The sequence below is a fragment of the Oryctolagus cuniculus genome, chromosome 12 (genome assembly GCF_051225735.1).
Source record: "Oryctolagus cuniculus isolate XC-2025 breed Fujian yellow rabbit chromosome 12, ASM5122573v1, whole genome shotgun sequence".
NCBI lineage: Eukaryota > Metazoa > Chordata > Mammalia > Lagomorpha > Leporidae > Oryctolagus > Oryctolagus cuniculus.
The window spans coordinates 116498492-116515179 of record NC_142878.1 but is presented as its reverse complement, the minus strand read 5'-3'; the positions used below and the strand labels follow the sequence as shown (position 1 = coordinate 116515179).

The 16688-nt window shown below is 45.6% G+C and overlaps 1 long non-coding RNA gene and 1 pseudogene across 1 annotated transcript; both read left to right on the top strand.

The window, feature by feature from the left end:
* Positions 1–4181: 4181 nt before the first annotated feature.
* On the top strand, positions 4182–12838 carry LOC138844787 (UPF0561 protein C2orf68-like; annotated as a pseudogene).
* On the top strand, positions 4388–11355 carry LOC149123260 (uncharacterized). The gene is made up of 2 exons (XR_016217709.1): positions 4388–5130; positions 9804–11355. It is a non-coding gene; the product is annotated as an uncharacterized LOC149123260 (long non-coding RNA).
* Positions 12839–16688: the final 3850 nt, after the last annotated feature.

Genomic DNA, 16688 nt, shown 5'->3' with positions numbered 1-16688 from the left:
ACAAAAATGATGGTTAAGAACAATGCCATGGCATTCATGTTTTATGTGTAGTATACCAGAGTTAAAACACAAATTTAACTGGTTGTGATCTCTGAGTTTTGTGTTGTAGAAGCAAACAAACCTTCCTACCATGGAGGATAGAACAGAAAAAGAGGTGTTGGTAGGAGAGGGGCTACATCTTGGCCTCCCAGTGCAACCTGTAGTTCTCAGCACAGAGAAGCTATTGTAGAATTGGTCAGCTGCACCCACCACACTCAGTCAGCAACTGAAAAAAGAATCTTAGGAATGGGAAAGATATGCCCATTTCTCATTTACTATTATGAAGTTAAATACTTCTCTAATTCCAGTTTCAATAACTGAAGATAAACATCAGTTGCCAAAAGTGGGCAATTCTGTAGTCAGATGTTCCTATGTGTTTCTTTGTGCTTATTGTTGCTGGTGCTGCAGTTGGATATCTATGGCCTTCTCATCTCACATCAGTCAGCAGATCAACTATAGCATTGTAAGGGTAGCAGGGGGGTGCTCCTTGAGTAACTATCTTGTGAGAATGCAGTAAGTGAAATACCAGCAGAAAGATAGGAAAATTACGGGTTCTGGGATATAGAAGTGTCCTTTTTTCTTAAATAACTACAAGATACCAGGTTCTGGTGTCGGAGCAGACCACCACATTTTCTTTTTTCTTTTCTTTCTTTTTCTTTTTTTTTTTTTTGACAGAGTGGACAGTGAGAGAGAGAGAGACAGAGAGAAAGGTCTTCCTTTTGCTGTTGGTTCACCCTCCAATGGCCACTGCGGCCGGCACGCTGTGCTGATCCGAAGGCAGGAGCCAGGTGCTTATCTTGGTCTCCCATGGGGTGCAGGGCCCAAGGACTTGGGCCATCCTCCACTGCACTCCCGGGCCACAGCGGAGAGCTGGCCTGGAAGAGGGGCAACTGGGACAGAATTCGGCGCCCCAACTGGGACTAGAACCCGGTGTGCCGGTGCCGCAAGGTGAAGGATTAGCCTAGTGAGCCACGGCACCGGCCAGACCACCACATTTTCAACCTGTCAGCAACAGTTTCCAACTATGGCATTTCTATAGTGATCAGTGAGGTAACGTCTTTCAACTCTTTCTACTCAGAAAGATGGCATTCTCAGCTCATCAGAGACCAGGACCACTTTCTTGATGTATAGAATGTTCTAGGTATTGGAAGCCAGATCAGACCTCAATAGAGAGATAACCTGGTCAGAGACAATGACCACTTCCTGAAATGTATGTAAGGAAGCCATTTCTCAATTCACCAGAAACCAGACCCCTGAAGAAAACATATGCAAACATGAAACAAAACAACAAAGCAGGCCCCAACATAGGCGACTGATCAATCAACAGGCAATTGCTAAATAAGCTGTGTTGTCCACAACCTTACTGGAACACTCCCTTGGATCCCCTCCTCAGTGAAACTTTACTTCTCCTTTTTCTCACACTCATTATCCAACCTGAAATAAAAAACTGACTCAAACTCCTGCAACAATTTGATTCTGTAATTCTTAATTGTGATTTCAAATAGATTATTTTCCTAAGACATGCTGACAAATATGGAAACAATTATGGTTGAAATAATTTGTCAAAATTGCTGAGGGCTGTTCAGAGAAGAAACAGCCAAGTAATGTTTAAGACATAGGGTTCTAGGCTGGCACTGTGGCTCGTTTGGCTAATCCTCCGCCTGCAGTGCTGGCACCCCGGGGTTCTAGTACCAGAGGGGGCATTGGATTCTGTCCCAGTTGCTCCTCTTCCAGGCCAGCTCTCTGCTGTGGCCCGGGAAGGCAGTGGAAGATGGCCCAAGTGCTTGGGCCCTGCACCCGCATGGGAGACCAGGACGAAGCACCTGGCTCCTGGCTTCAGATAGGTGTAGTGGCCATTTGGGGAGTGAACCAATGGAAGGAAGACCTTTTTCTCTGTCTCTCTGTCTCTCTGTCTCTCTCTCTCACTGTCTAACTCTGCCTGTCAAAAAAAAAATCATCAAAAAACAAAAAAAAAAACACATAGGGTTCTGTTGTAAGAGTGACCATATCACTTACCAAGAACCCCAGTATTGAAGACTATCACAACAGGCTAAATATACCAACAGATATATTTGAGGAAGCCATGAACATTCACTCTATAGTGCAGTCATGGAGCAGCATTTGATAGCAGACTAATACATTTGTGAATCTGTAATTTCTAGAGGAATAAGGACCCTCATGTGATATCTTTTTTTTTTTTTTGACAGGAAGAGTGGACAGTAAGAGAGGGAGACAGAGAGAAAGGTCTTCCTTTTGCCGTTGGCTCACCCTCCAATGGCCGCCGTGGCCGCTGCGGCCAGCGCGCTGTGGCCGGCGCACCTGGCTAATCTGATGGCAGGAGCCAGGTACTTATCCTGGTCTCCCATGGGGTGCAGGGCCCAAGCACTTGGGCCATCCTCCACTGCACTCCCTGGCCACAGCAGAGAGCTGGCCTGGAAGAAGGGCAACTGGGACAGAATCCGGTGTGCCAGCGCCACAAGGCAGAGGATTAGCCTAGTGAGCCGCAGCGCCAGCTTATCTTTTTCATATTCAGTAAGATACTCCAAGATATTTTGCTTCTCCTTATCATACAGAAGCAAGATGTCAAATAGAATACATAAACTTATGTTCAGTAATTACTGTTTCAGTACTTTATCTGGCTTAGAAAGGATCTAGACTCTACTCTAGAGAGAAATAATATTAAAGAAAGCTAGCCATTGTTTTCAGTAATTTCCTAGTAACTTTTTATAACATGTATGTATGAGGAGACAGAGCTACTATTATTAAGCGTATGATACTACTATTTTACTTACCAAACATTTAAATAATCACAAGCATTTGAAAGCAATTTGTTTCCTTTATTTATTTCTTGGAGGTTTAGAAATATATATCTATATATTTTTTCATACATTAAACACAACCATTCACATGCTAACCAAGACTAGGAATACAGGGTTACCACATGCTCACAGCACCTTCAATAATGGTCAGCTTGTAGCCTACAAAAACATTCTACAAGCTCTAGTTTTTCAGAACTAAAGGAAGAAGAACCAAGTGGCTTTTACCAGGTATCATGGGATAACCATTTATGCATGCCTTGCCAGTGAGGTAACCTGCTGTCCGTGACTCAGAAATGAACAAATCATGTTTCTGATCTTTGAAACAGGATTTCATTCACTTATGGAATAAAGCAGGAAGGCCACACAGCCGTCTCAACACAGCAAGTGCCAGAAAAACACCATCTCTGTGCTGGGCCATGACATTATGACAGAAGAGTTTCCAGAAACTGAGGCCAAAGAACTAATACTTAAAACCACTGGGGAAGTGACATTTCTAGGCTCATGCTCTATAAATGAAAATGCCACCCAAAGGTCTCTGACACACGACAGAGCAGAGCCACCATGCAGCAGAAGGCAGTGATGTTAGACACAGAAGCTGTACGGGTGGGCCAGGATCATTCAAGCACCAAAGAAATCTACTCAAGCTGCTCCACACTGTTGACTCCTCCACGGTTTCCACCATCGAAACCTGTAGCTTTGCTGTCACAGGAGCCATGGTCACTAAGAAAGAAGGGCTGACCATATGAAGGAGGCAGCCCCAGCAGATGGCCCTGCTGGCGAGGCTAAGCACTGCCAATGCAGAAGCCAATGCAGCATGGCCTAGCTCCCCGCAACAGTAAATTTCCATGGCATTGTTTGCTGTGCCACTGTCCTGCTACCTTGTTGCCTGCATGCAGGGGTCGAGGCTGCTTCCAGGAACATGAAGGGAAGTTCACACTGTCAAGTAAACCCATCGGCTCTACTCCAGGCTGCTTAGTGAAACAACAGTAACACATACATTCATCTCCACTGCTGCCGTTCCTAACCAAAAATAGGCCTGAATTATAACAGGCATTCAAAGGAACCTGCAAAGCAATAACCTGGAGGAACAAATAGCTAGAATAGTTGGACTCCTAGAAAGCAAAGCAGACCAGAGAGAAGCATGAATTTATCACTGACCCAGGTCCAAATCACCAAGAAGCCAGACAGAGATGGAACATCACCCAGAAACTCTCCCTCCACACCCTATTTTTTACAACACATGGTTTAACTTCTATCCACAGCAATGGACTGAGATATGTTAATTCAAATTGTGATGTTTATAAAAAGCAAAGGAAACCCGGCCGGAAGCTGAGCGCGGGCTGGCTCGGGCCTCCACCGGCGGGAGGGCGGCCGTTGGGGCCGTTGAGGTGGCGGCGACTCTGCGCCCAGGGCTCCAGATGGAGGCGGCCCGGGATCCCGGGCCCAGGCTCTGCTGCAAGCCTGGCGGGCGGCTGGACATGAGCCACGGCTTCGTGCACACATCCGACGGAACCAGATCGCCCTGAAGAGTTAAAATTGTATATGTGCGGGTGTAAAAAGTTAAGCTTAAGCTTACAGGTTTAAACCTTGCTGGTACAGCTGTAAAAAAATAAGACAGAGTAGCACCTTGGCAGTAGGGACTCCATTTTGGAGCACTTGAGACTGCATTCTGGGAAAGCACCCCCCCACCGTGAGACTCTGGTCTGAAACTATGATCTCAAATAGTCGGACAATAGCAGTGCACTACATCACCCTTGGCAACACACAAAAACCCCCTAGCATGATTGCTCAAGCTTAAAAGTAGAAAGGTTGCACCTGGGTTACCTGGGCTAATAATGAAGATGTGATTTGTCTGTGTCTTACATTAATGTCAAGTCCTAATTGCTGATTGTAATATTGTAACTGGTATTGTCAAGATTATGATAAATATTAATTTCACTTAGGTTTTAGGTTATGTTGACCCCAGTAACCATATACTCTCTTTTGATTTTAGCAACTGTGTATAGCAACCGTGCATAGCAATCATGTATTCCCCCCTTCCCGGTTTTGCGGTTTTTGCCTTTATAAACCCTAACCTTTGGTTATTCGGGGCTGCTCTGTTCATGTATGGTCAGACAGCCCCAGCATGCTGGATAATCAATAAAGCTTCCCCTTGCTGTTTGCATAAGAGATGTCTCTTGGTGACGTTTTTTGGGCAGTCGATTCTAACATTTGGAGGCCCCAGCGAGATCTGACTGCTGCCTGCAGACGTCTCCAACGGATATCTCTCGGGGTAAGTGCAGGCGCCTATTTGTGTTGTCGGCCGGCTTATTTGTGGTTTGTGTCTCTTCATTCTGGATTTTGGTAGTTTGTGAGCGCTCTAGGGTTTTGGGAACTGTGCTGGTGTAGTAGCTGCTGGGACAGGGCGTGAGCCCTTCCTGGCTGTGGCCGGCAGACGTGCCCGGGGGCCACAGGCTACGGCCCTGAGGGACGCCTCAGGAGGACAAAGGAAGGCTGGGGACGCCCAGATACTTCCGAAGGGGCAGGCGTGGAGTCTGCATTCCCAGCACAGACGGGGTGGCCAGTAAGGCCTTCTTATTATTAGTCTTTTGTAGTTGTAAGGTGCTTTGTTGGTTGTCTTGTTGTTTGTTGATTGTATTCTCTTGTCATTTAGCATTGTATGGGGCGCTGTGATGGCTCCCGTATTGGTAGATTTGGAATCTGCATTTGTATTGCCAGCATTGTCGGGTGACTCTGAAGTGGTTCTGGAGTCTGCATTTGTAGGTTCTGAAGTGGTTCCGGAGCTTGCATTTGTATTACCGGCATCCTCACAGGGCTCTGAGGCGGTTCCAGAGTCTGTGTTTGTATTGCTAGCATCGTCGCGACCAGTAGTTTATCTCAGTTCCTCTACGGACACTTTGTGTGGTTGTTGTGTGCTGATTCTCTACACTGTTTGTCTGTTCGTGTACATTGTGATGTCTGCTAACATGGGCCAGACTGTGTCTACACCTTTGTCTCTAACTTTGAATCATTGGTCGGAGGTAAGCGACCGGGCACATAACCTTTCTTTGTCAGTCAAGAAGGTAAAGTGGCAGTCTTTCTGTGCCTCTGAATGGCCCCCCGGAGGGCTCTCCATTTACCACTCATTCGCCAAGTGAAAGAGGCCGTTCTCCTGCCTGGCCGTCAAGGGCACCCAGACCGGGATTTTGAGAAAACATGGGAGGTCAGTATTCCTTCCCTCAAGCGGGACCGGATCTGTGGAAGTGACCGTTGAGTGTCCGGCACCCCACAGCTCTCCGAGAACGCGGAGTCCCCCCGGCCACAGCTTAGCTACGGCCGAAACTCCAGAGGGATTGTAAGGAATGGGAGGGAAATTAGGAAGGGCAGTTGGCTGAGAGCCTGGAGACCCCCTGAGCTCGCTTTGGCTTCCCGGCGGCCGGACTGCGACCCGAGGACCAGGTCTCTCTCTCGGAGGGACGCCTGGTCACGCTGCCTACTGCTACGCGAGCAGGGCTTAGCTTCGGTCGAGGCTAATATTGGCCCTCCAGGTAAACTCAGACAACTAGGTAGTGGGTAACCTTGAGTGATAGGAGATTTCAAACCCCACTCAGCCCCCAGACATGAGGAGCTTCATTGCTTTCTGCCTTCCTCCTCCTCCCGGGGCTCCCTCCCCCACTCTTTTGCTCTCCTCATCTCCATTCCTATACCACTGGCCAGGAGAAAGGGAGAGGGAAATTCCACAGGTCTCTCCACCCAGGGAAAAGCTGTTACCTGTTACCTGTTAACCCTTTCCAACCGGGTAAAAAGTTTTCCGTCTTTGCAGCTTAATGGTAGCTCTGGTGCGTCTTAAAAAATTTTTGTGAACTATTACTGTTGCTAAGCTTTAATTGCCTGAGGACTAAATCTGGAAAAGAGCTCAAGTTAACTATCTGTTATAATTGACTGAGTGTCTGCAGTAGTCCTAATTGATCTGGCTTTGGTTAAATTATAGGAGGTTCCCAACACTCTTAGTAAAACGGCGCACCTACCCAACCCCACGATTAGTCCTGCCAGGCCCCGGTGTGTGCAGTCTTCCCTGTAAATGGGGGAACACAGCCTTTCTCTGCACTCCAAATATCTCTAGGCAGAGCCCCCACCCCAGGGCTGCTTCTTTTTCCTCTCCTGGAGGAATTTCCAATTCAATACCACTGCTGACCTTACCTAAGGGAGCCAGAACCTTAAGCCATTAACCCTTTCCAAACTGATGGGTTTTTCTCTTTGCAGCTAATAAAAACCTAAACAATGGGTTCATATGCTGATAATCAGCTCTTTTCTGTGTTGCTGTCCCTGACTCATCTGAGAGCGTTCACCTGTCTTGAAGGTTTCACGTTTTTCTATTGCCATTATGAGTCTTGATTGGAAAAACTACAGCGCAAAGTTTGTTTACATTGTTTATCTGTTTTTAATGTCTAAGTAATTACCCAACTGATCAGAAATGTACTAATTTTGGCTAAATGGTTTGACTCTCTGACAGCTTAAATTCTAAACCGAGTCTTCCAACTTTGGGCTTCCAGTCGGATCCCTGGAACTCTCAAAGAATGAGACTCTAAATTTGTTAAAGTAACAGCTGCTTGGGTCAATTTTAATTATATAAAATATATTAAAATGTTATAAATGGTGTCAGACCTATACTGTATTTATGTTTTTGCTTTCCAGCTAAAGTGGTCTTATAAAAATAAGAGTAAATTCTGTGTATACAAGCCTTTATGTTATTAACTAAAGTAAGCCAATGCAGATTGGTTCAGAAAATTGAGGTAATGCAAACACCCTTCGGTTTGCTCAGTGGCTTGCTTGCTCAGTTTTACATGTCTTTGATATGCTTTAAACTTGTTTCTCTTAATGAGGAAGATCTTTTCAAAGTTGTAAACATGTACTAGTGTTTGCTGTCCAGGAGGTGTTATCCTCATGTTACTTAAAAACATAAAAATGTAATTTTAACTTTTATTTCAGATAATTGTGTGGTATTCATTAATAACTCAGTGTCTTAAGTCATCTAGGCATCAGTGCTAAGTAAAACTTGGGAAAATATATATACTTTTAACATCTCAAATTCAATAAAAAAAAAAACTGTTTGAGTTTGTTAACATGTATTCTCATAGGTTGTCCATACATGACAATTCAAGGCTATGTAAAAGTAACTATGGGTATAAAGTTTCAAAAGGTGTAAACAAGTCATAAAAAGTTTTAAAATGTTTACGATTTTAAAATATTGTTTACAGAGTTGAGTGCTAATGCCAAAATTACACTGACCTAAAGTTGAAGTCTGATCTTCTGTTATAACAATGGGGTTTTAAAAAAAAATTGTGTATTAATGTTAGTAAATATCTAAAAATGGTCTAAATCATAAATCTTGGAATCTGTTTCTGCAAAAACTGTAACATCTATGTTAACAGTGTCTGCTTAATCGATTACTCTGCCATTTCTAGAGTTAGGTCCTATAAGCTCTTTTTGACTCTGTTAAATAATTCTAAATTATATAAACTCTTATATACAAGGTTTTTTTTTTATTTATTTCTGGTTTATTCGACAACAAGAGACATAAAATTCATGTTAATCCATTGTGTACTCTACTGTCTCTGTTAAGTTATGGTTATGCGGCAGATGCTAAAAAACTGGGTTCCAGAAACCCAAGAAAGCGCTAGTGTCCACAGGCTACACGGTAAATACCCGGAAGCCAAAGGATGGCAGAGACCTCTGCCACAATTTCTCCTCTAAGTCAGGCTACACAGTAAACACTGGTTAAACTGCCAGTTAAATCTAAAAGCCCAAAAAGTCAGGCTAGAGACCCAACTTGCTGCCTCACTTCTCCTCTTTTCTCTTCCAGAAGGGAAGTTACTGCTGTTCTGCAGGACTCTCCACTGTGATGTACGGTTTGATCCCCAGACCTTATATAAGGGATGACTGACCTTTTCTGTAATAATGCCTGGCCACAGTATAGGGCCCCAAACAACATAACAAAAAAAAAAAAAAAAAAAAAAAGGGGTTAAACTGTAAAATAATGTGACAACTAGATCAATTTTTCGGTGTGAAAAGTTACACTGACGACCTCAAAGTATACAAACAGGTCACCACAGTTGATCTTACCTAAAGGGTCATAGTTCTCCTCATGGGCACGGTCTTAACTCGCAGGAAAATACTAAGTGTCAGAATTTGCCCATGACCATAATTTTTCTAGCTCACCCTGATATTAAAAAAATCTCCAAAAATCAGGGTTGGGTTGGGCACCCCCTTGACTTGCATCATAGAGGCTGCCTCCAGGGTCCACTTTATTAGAGACCAGGGGAATGAGGAGCAAGCTAGCAGCAGGAGCAATGTAGGGATGGGCAACAGGCCAATCAATGGCTGCTTTACACGGTGATCTGCCGTCAAGGAGACCCAGCAAAGCCAGTGCACCCCAAACCTGTGCACCTGTTGCTGATATAAGGAGCCAGGGCGTTGGGCAAGCAGCTGTCGTGACAGCAAATGCCTTCTGTCAGCCCTGCCAAGAGCACAGCCACTGGACACGGAACTGCCCTGGGTGTCGAAGGACTCCTGGTTCAGAACTACAGACCCTGTGGCCCCGAGCTAAAAAGCCTTTGGCTCTGCCCAGCCTCTGCCCAGCTTCCAATTCCAGCCACTGCTACTGGGGATGGCTTAGGGTCAGTAAAACGTAAGTTGCCTATTTCTATCAGCCTCCTATTTAACTCTCCTAGTCCAGCCATGTAATGCGAGTCAACAGGGTGCCTCCCTTAAAGGAGATTTGCATCTCTTACAATTTTCTTAACAGCACCCCATGGATAGGTCTGGGCCTCACACACCCTGCCAGGCCTTAAAAGTCTATCCAATAGTCCAGGGGGAAGTGGTCCCCTCCACTCCTGTACTGAAACTATAGATGCTTCTCCTTACACCGTGTGTTTTTAATGCCCTTATTTGTTTTGTCTCTAACAGACTAAAAGCTGTTAACTCCAAATGGTCGTCAGACAAGGCTTCCAGCCCATTCCACTGGACTACCTGAACAGCCCTCTGGACCAAGCAGTACAGTCTTTCCAAGGCCACTGTTGCACACCATAAGACAGGTAGCAAGAGGAAATACCCAAATCCCCCTCGACGCCCACATGCCAGCTTCGAAGAAGTTACAGAAGACGGAACTCCATCCATAATCCCAAAGAAGAATTTTGGGTATTACCTCTTAAGGAAAAAATATTAGGCAGAAAGTCAGTTATGAGCTTATGTGTGTGTGACATAAAGGCCTAATGTGTGCAGCATATGCATCTGCATCTCAGTCATCCTGACAATGTTTCATGGACAGCCCGGCCTTTGCATCCTGCCCCGCCCCCTTCTACCTGATAACCTGCCAGGTGGAGATCCCCGCCCCTTCTGCCTGACAAATCTTCCACAATCTCCCAGATGCAGCCCAGTATCTGCATTTCAGTATTACAGAACAGGCGGGGGTTGGATCTCATTTTCATGAGGGGGGGTGTGTGTTATGTGCGGCCCTAAAAGAAAAATGTTATTTTTATGCTGACTAAACCCAGGTGGTTAGAAACTTCATGGCCAAACTCAGAAAACGACTGAAAAAAAAAATGGCAACAGGAGAGGGAAACTCAACAGGGATGGTTTGAGTCATGGTTCGGCCAGTCCCCATGGCTTACTACTCTACTGTCAGCCCTAGCAGGACCCTTAATTGTTCTACTCCTAATTGTAACCATAGGACCTTGTGTGTTAAATAGACTCATCACCTTCGTGCAGAAACAAATTAAAAATGTTAAACTCATGATCATAAGACAACAATATGTCACATTAAAAAACACAAATAATCTCTAAGATTAGAGATCCTCACAACAAGGAGTGGGGAATGAAGAGTTAAAATTGTATATGTGCGGGTGTAAAAAGTTAAGCTTAAGCTTACAGGTTTAAACCTTGCTGGTACAGCTGTAAAAAAATAAGACAGAGTAGCACCTTGGCAGTAGGGACTCCATTTTGGAGCACTTGAGACTGCATTCTGGGAAAGCACCCCCCCACCGTGAGACTCTGGTCTGAAACTATGATCTCAAATAGTCGGACAATAGCAGTGCACTACATCACCCTTGGCAACACACAAAAACCCCCTAGCATGATTGCTCAAGCTTAAAAGTAGAAAGGTTGCACCTGGGTTACCTGGGCTAATAATGAAGATGTGATTTGTCTGTGTCTTACATTAATGTCAAGTCCTAATTGCTGATTGTAATATTGTAACTGGTATTGTCAAGATTATGATAAATATTAATTTCACTTAGGTTTTAGGTTATGTTGACCCCAGTAACCATATACTCTCTTTTGATTTTAGCAACTGTGTATAGCAACCGTGCATAGCAATCATGTATTCCCCCCTTCCCGGTTTTGCGGTTTTTGCCTTTATAAACCCTAACCTTTGGTTATTCGGGGCTGCTCTGTTCATGTATGGTCAGACAGCCCCAGCATGCTGGATAATCAATAAAGCTTCCCCTTGCTGTTTGCATAAGAGATGTCTCTTGGTGACGTTTTTTGGGCAGTCGATTCTAACAGCCCGGTACCTCCCCACCCCGCGCCACCACCACCCTTGGCCTGGCCCTGCCGGCTGTCCCTGACTCCCGCTCGGCTCCCCGCAGGGACGACTACGACAAGAAGGTGAAGCAGGCGGCCAAGGAGAAGATGGCTCTACCCGCCCAGGCAACCCAGACTTGGAGGAGTCCAGTGAAAGCAGCAGTAGTGGTGGCTCTGAACTAGAGCCTTCTGGCCATAAGCTCTTCTGCTTAGAATACGAGGCAGACAGTGGCGAGGTCACATCAGTTATCGTGTATCAGGGCGATGACCCAGGAAGGGTGAGCGAGGAGGTGTCTGCCCACACGCCTCTGGATCCGCCCATGCGAGAGGCTCTCAAGTTGCGTATCCAAGAGGAGATTGCAAAGCACCAGAACCGTCACTGACCAACTTGAAAGCATTCTTTGCAGGCTGGATTCACTGCCCGTGGAAGAATTCTGCCCAGGGAGCTCAGCCGTAGCCTGAGGGCACCTGCACCACTGTTTGATCTTGACACTGCCAGAGCTGCTGCATCCCCAGGGTCATTCCAAGACTCCACCTGGCCCATGTCCCCCACAACCGTTTACTGGTTGGCCTGTTGACCAGCCTCATATTCTGGAATTCTCTGAGAATTCGGTGTGGCTGACTTGGTGTTCTGGGAGCACAGGCTTGAGGGCGAACCAGGGTCCATGAAGCCTTTCGCCATCATGCTGCATTCTTAGAGGTCACATGCCTGGCTGCTTCGTGTCCCACCCAGCTCCGTGAGCGCTGTTATGTCATAGTTCCTTTCCTTCGTGTTGTGCTCACTTCACTTCCACCCGTGTTTCCCTGGACTTTTTTTTCTTTTTTTTTTTTTTTAGCTTTATTCTTTGTTTTTCCTTTTCTTCATCTCTCTGCCTCAGGTCGAATCTCTCAGTTCTCTCCCCACCCCCTCAACAGGACTGTGCACCTGCAGCTGCTCAGGACCTTGGAGGGGGGGACTGTGAGGCTCTGCCTTTCCAACAAGTTCTCCAAGTAATTCTGACGCCAGAATAAAGTGGGAGACCTTTATTTCTGAGGCCCACTCACAAGCACGTCTCCCTCCCCTCCCATGCTTTTGTGAGCTGCTTGCATGCGCCACACCACTGTCAGACAGCAGACCTAGGAAGAAGATCCTGGTGCTAAACTGCAAGGATTTCTTGCAGCAAAACCTGCCTGGAGCTGCAGAATTCCAGCTGCAAATAGCTGCGAATAGACTCCTCTGCTCAGGACAACCAATGGAGAATTATCAAAGCAAGCTTGAAACTAACTCTCCAACCGTGACTTAAAAGTCTAGACCATAAGTACAAAGGGAAACTCAACATTAACAATAATTGCCTGTTTGGAGCCCTAGTTGCAAAAAAAAGGTGGGGGGGGGTACTACACAACTCTCCTTATCTGTTCCCTCTCCCTGTCCAATGTCCTGTCCCATGCTTCCTCCCTCGCTATCTCAAGGATATGCATAAGGCAGCTTCAAAAAGTTCATGGAAAGTGGAATCGAAAGACAGTCTGAATTGTCTGTGAACTTCTTGAAGCCCTCTGGTGTACGTATAACTGAGGTCCTGAAAGAGTCCCAGGGTAGCGTTGCTCTTCCCGAGGGAACATTTTTTTCTACCACAGGGTTAGGCTAAGGTCTGAAGTCCACAAGACATCGTGTGCACCAAAGTTTCCAAGGCACGTCTATCTGCGAGCAAATCGGCGTGACCTCAGTGACTTGAAGTTTACAGCTTAAGTGAGCCAGTGAGCCCTGGAACTTCCTGAAACCAAAGCCCCCTGGCCCCCTGGTTTCTCCACATCAGGGTCTCAGGATCAGGCTGGCAGTTCTATTGCAGCAGTTCTTCTCCTAAAAGACACCCAAGAGAACTGTTGGTTTGTGCCCCGCACTCCTGAAAATCATCTCCCTCCAAATGGGGCAAGGCGGCTCCTTCAGCTACGCCATTAGAACGTGGAATGCTGAGTTGCAGCCTGCAGCGCCAGGGAACGCTGAGACAGTGAGTGAGGCAGATAAGGTCGAGGGGCCTGGTTGTGAAAGCCAGTGAGCAGAGTGCTGCAAACCCGCAAAGCTGCACCAGGTTAAGTGCCTTGAACTTACCAGTCCTGGGCTCAGGTCTACTTTCAAAGGAGAAAAGTCTTTGCCCTCTACTTAGGCAGCTGGCTAAAAGTGCCTTCTGTTCACTACCCTCCACAGCCTGGGTCATGGAGGCTGTGCCGAGCCCTACCCCCGTTCTTCACACAGCCTAGAGGACCAGTCACTCTAGTCCTCCAGCTCCTCAATGGATCCTATGGTTGGGACATAGGACTTCACTGGAATTCCATGATGGCTTAGAAGGAAATACTTTCTGGATTCATCTCACAACTGGATCACCTGTGTCCTATTTTTATAGAACTCAGAACACCAGAGGGTTGAAGTCTGGGGGCGTGACCCCTGACATTTGAGCTTCTGTTCCTGTTTTGTGTGGAGGGAAGTTGTCAGTGTTTACACATCGTGTCCTTTCGTGTGTTTGTCATGGGATCCTCCGAGATCCCCTCAGGTAGATGGATTGAAACTCCTTGCCTCTAAACTTGCTTTTCTTGCAGCACTTTGCTTATCAAGTGTATGTAAAACATTTTCTACCCAACAGAGCACTCTAATCCGTGTAGCATGACCTGTAAAGCACTAAGCCTTGTACCTGGAAGAGAGCCTGTCCATCAGAACTGGGCTCTTGGAGGCAAGGCTGCCTCTCTGCAGACGGACAGCTTCAGCCTTACCGCTGACTGCCACCCCCTACTGGAAGCCCAAAAATGGTACTATCTCATCACCGGACCTGCCTCCAGACACCTTCCACCAGTTACAAAAATTGGTGCTTTGCCATCCAGGACTGTGTTCTCCCACTGACTCCAGGATGTCTCAGGACTGCCCTGTGTTGTGTGGGACAGTGGCAACACTTTTGGACTAAATAGAACTTTCCAACTGGCTGCTTCATAATCAGTGTTCGTTTGATTAGATAAATTCTTGGCTGTCTTAAAAAAAGTCTGATAGGCATATCTCTCAGCATTCAATATGTAGTATTAATTCTTAACTGAAGGTAAGCCTGGATTTTAACGCTTTGTGTTTCCTGAGCCAGCAGGTGATGTCATAGGTACAAGGAACTTAGGCTTGCAGGGACTTTGGGCTGTGCAAGAGTAAACACTAAACCTTGAATCATAGCCAGTTGGCAGAGATAGTGCTTAAAGAATGTAACACAAGAAAGGAAGGGAATTATACAACTTTTTGGTTTGTTTTTGTTTTGTTTTGTTTTTTAATTTGAAAGAGCTCCCATCCATTGGTTCACCCCCCAAATGTCCACAATGACCATGGCCTGAGCTGGGCTAGGCCAGAGCCAAGCTTCAGTCAAGGTCTCCCATGTGGATGGTAAGAATCCAGTTACTTGAGCCATCACCGCTGCCTTCCAGAGTCTGTATTAGGGAGCTGGAGCCAGGAATTGAAACCAGGTATTCCTGGTGGGACATGGGCATCCTAACCACTGGGCCAAACCACCTTTCTCTAGAAAACCTTGTACCCATTGAGAGAGCCTCTGGAGGCCAACCAGCCAGTGGGCCCTTGTAGGCAATTACAAGCGCATCTCTCTGTGGAAAGGATGCTCATGTGGTCGGTCCACTCTGAGGGGCACTGCCTGCTAGAGATGAGCCCATGTGGAAGCGTTTGGAGGTAGTATGTATCCAGTCTGCCATTCATTTGGCAGGACCAGTGAATGGTTGGTAGATCCACAGCCAGCACACAAATTTAGGGGAACCTTTCTAAGAAGAAAGAACAGTAAGGACATCACTTTCCTACCTCTGAACTGACTTTTGGGAGAATTGCCATGGCATGTTGACAGTTAACTACTTGAAACGTCTTAAATCCCCTCATTGAATTCCTGCCCTGTTGAGGAATCAGCTGGGAGGAGCCATAGGCACCCACCCCAAACGTCCCCAGGAGTTGGAGCAATGTTCAAAACGAAAACCTGAGTGACAACTCCACTGCCTGCAACAGATGAGACTGCACTGCTTGTGTTAAATGTATAAAAAGCCATATGTTCTGTTTCCTCATTTCCAGTGTTTCTGCTGTGTGGATTAATAAAATTAAGTGCAAATTATGTGACTGGCCCAAGAAAAAAAGGTTCTTTTAAAATACAGTATTTTTTTAAACAATAAACTTACTCTTTTTACAGCAAAAAAAAAAAAAAAAAAGCAAAGGAAAAAGCAGTCTGAAAATCAGAAACCAACACAGTGCTCTGATGTGCTTATGCTTTATACTGCAGAACTATTACTAGGCATCAGCTGACTACGTCTGAGCGGCTTCTCATGGCCACTCTGGAAACACAACTAATGGGAACTTGTGCTATTAAAACCATGCTTACACCAGAGAGGTGGGAAAGTAAATAAAATCGAGCAAATGAAGGGAAAAAGGAAACTACCTCAAGATTATCTGTCTTTAATGTTAAAATGATCTCCTTAGGTTCACATTAAAATGAGTTTATGCTTTCATCCCTTCATGAATGACAAGAGGGAACCTCATATAATGTTTGCAGTCAATAATGCAGAAGGGTTGGTATCCCAAAGAGCAAATGCAAATTCACAGAGAATAAGGAAATGACTGGAAAAATCAAGGATGAATAGATTTATTAATTCATTAACCAAGGCAATGTTTAAAAATAAAACTACTTTGGGCTGACATTGTGGTATAGCAGGTTAAGCTGCTGTCTGTGATGCTGGCATCCAGTATGGGCACAAGTCCAGGACCTGACAGTTTCATCTCCTGTCCAGTTCTGGGCTAATTTGCCTGGAAAAACAGTGGCAGACGACTCAAGTGCTTGGTCCCCTGTACACATGCAGGAGACTTGGGAAAGATCTCTGGGCTCCTGACTTTGGCCTGGACCAGTCTGGGCCATTGTAGCCTTTTGGGGACTGGGCCAGTAGATCTAAGACCTCTCTGTCTTTCTCTGTTACTCTCATATAAATTTTAAAATCTTTAAGAAAACTAAAAAAAGAAAAAGGTCACCTCTAAATCTTGAAATTTACAGTTCATATGCAGTGGGATTTGATCCTTCAACTCTCACAATAAGCAAGCTTCCTGGGTTTTTCAGTGCCTCATGTCTGGAGGGTTTTATGGCAAGCTCTTTGGTCATCATGAATTTTTCTACATAAAGTAGAGAATCATTCAATGTTGCAAAGCTGTGTGCTTGTCTAACATATGTATACATCTCTGTTAGAGATGAAGGTACACATGAAGATATACAATAACAACACTAACAGAGA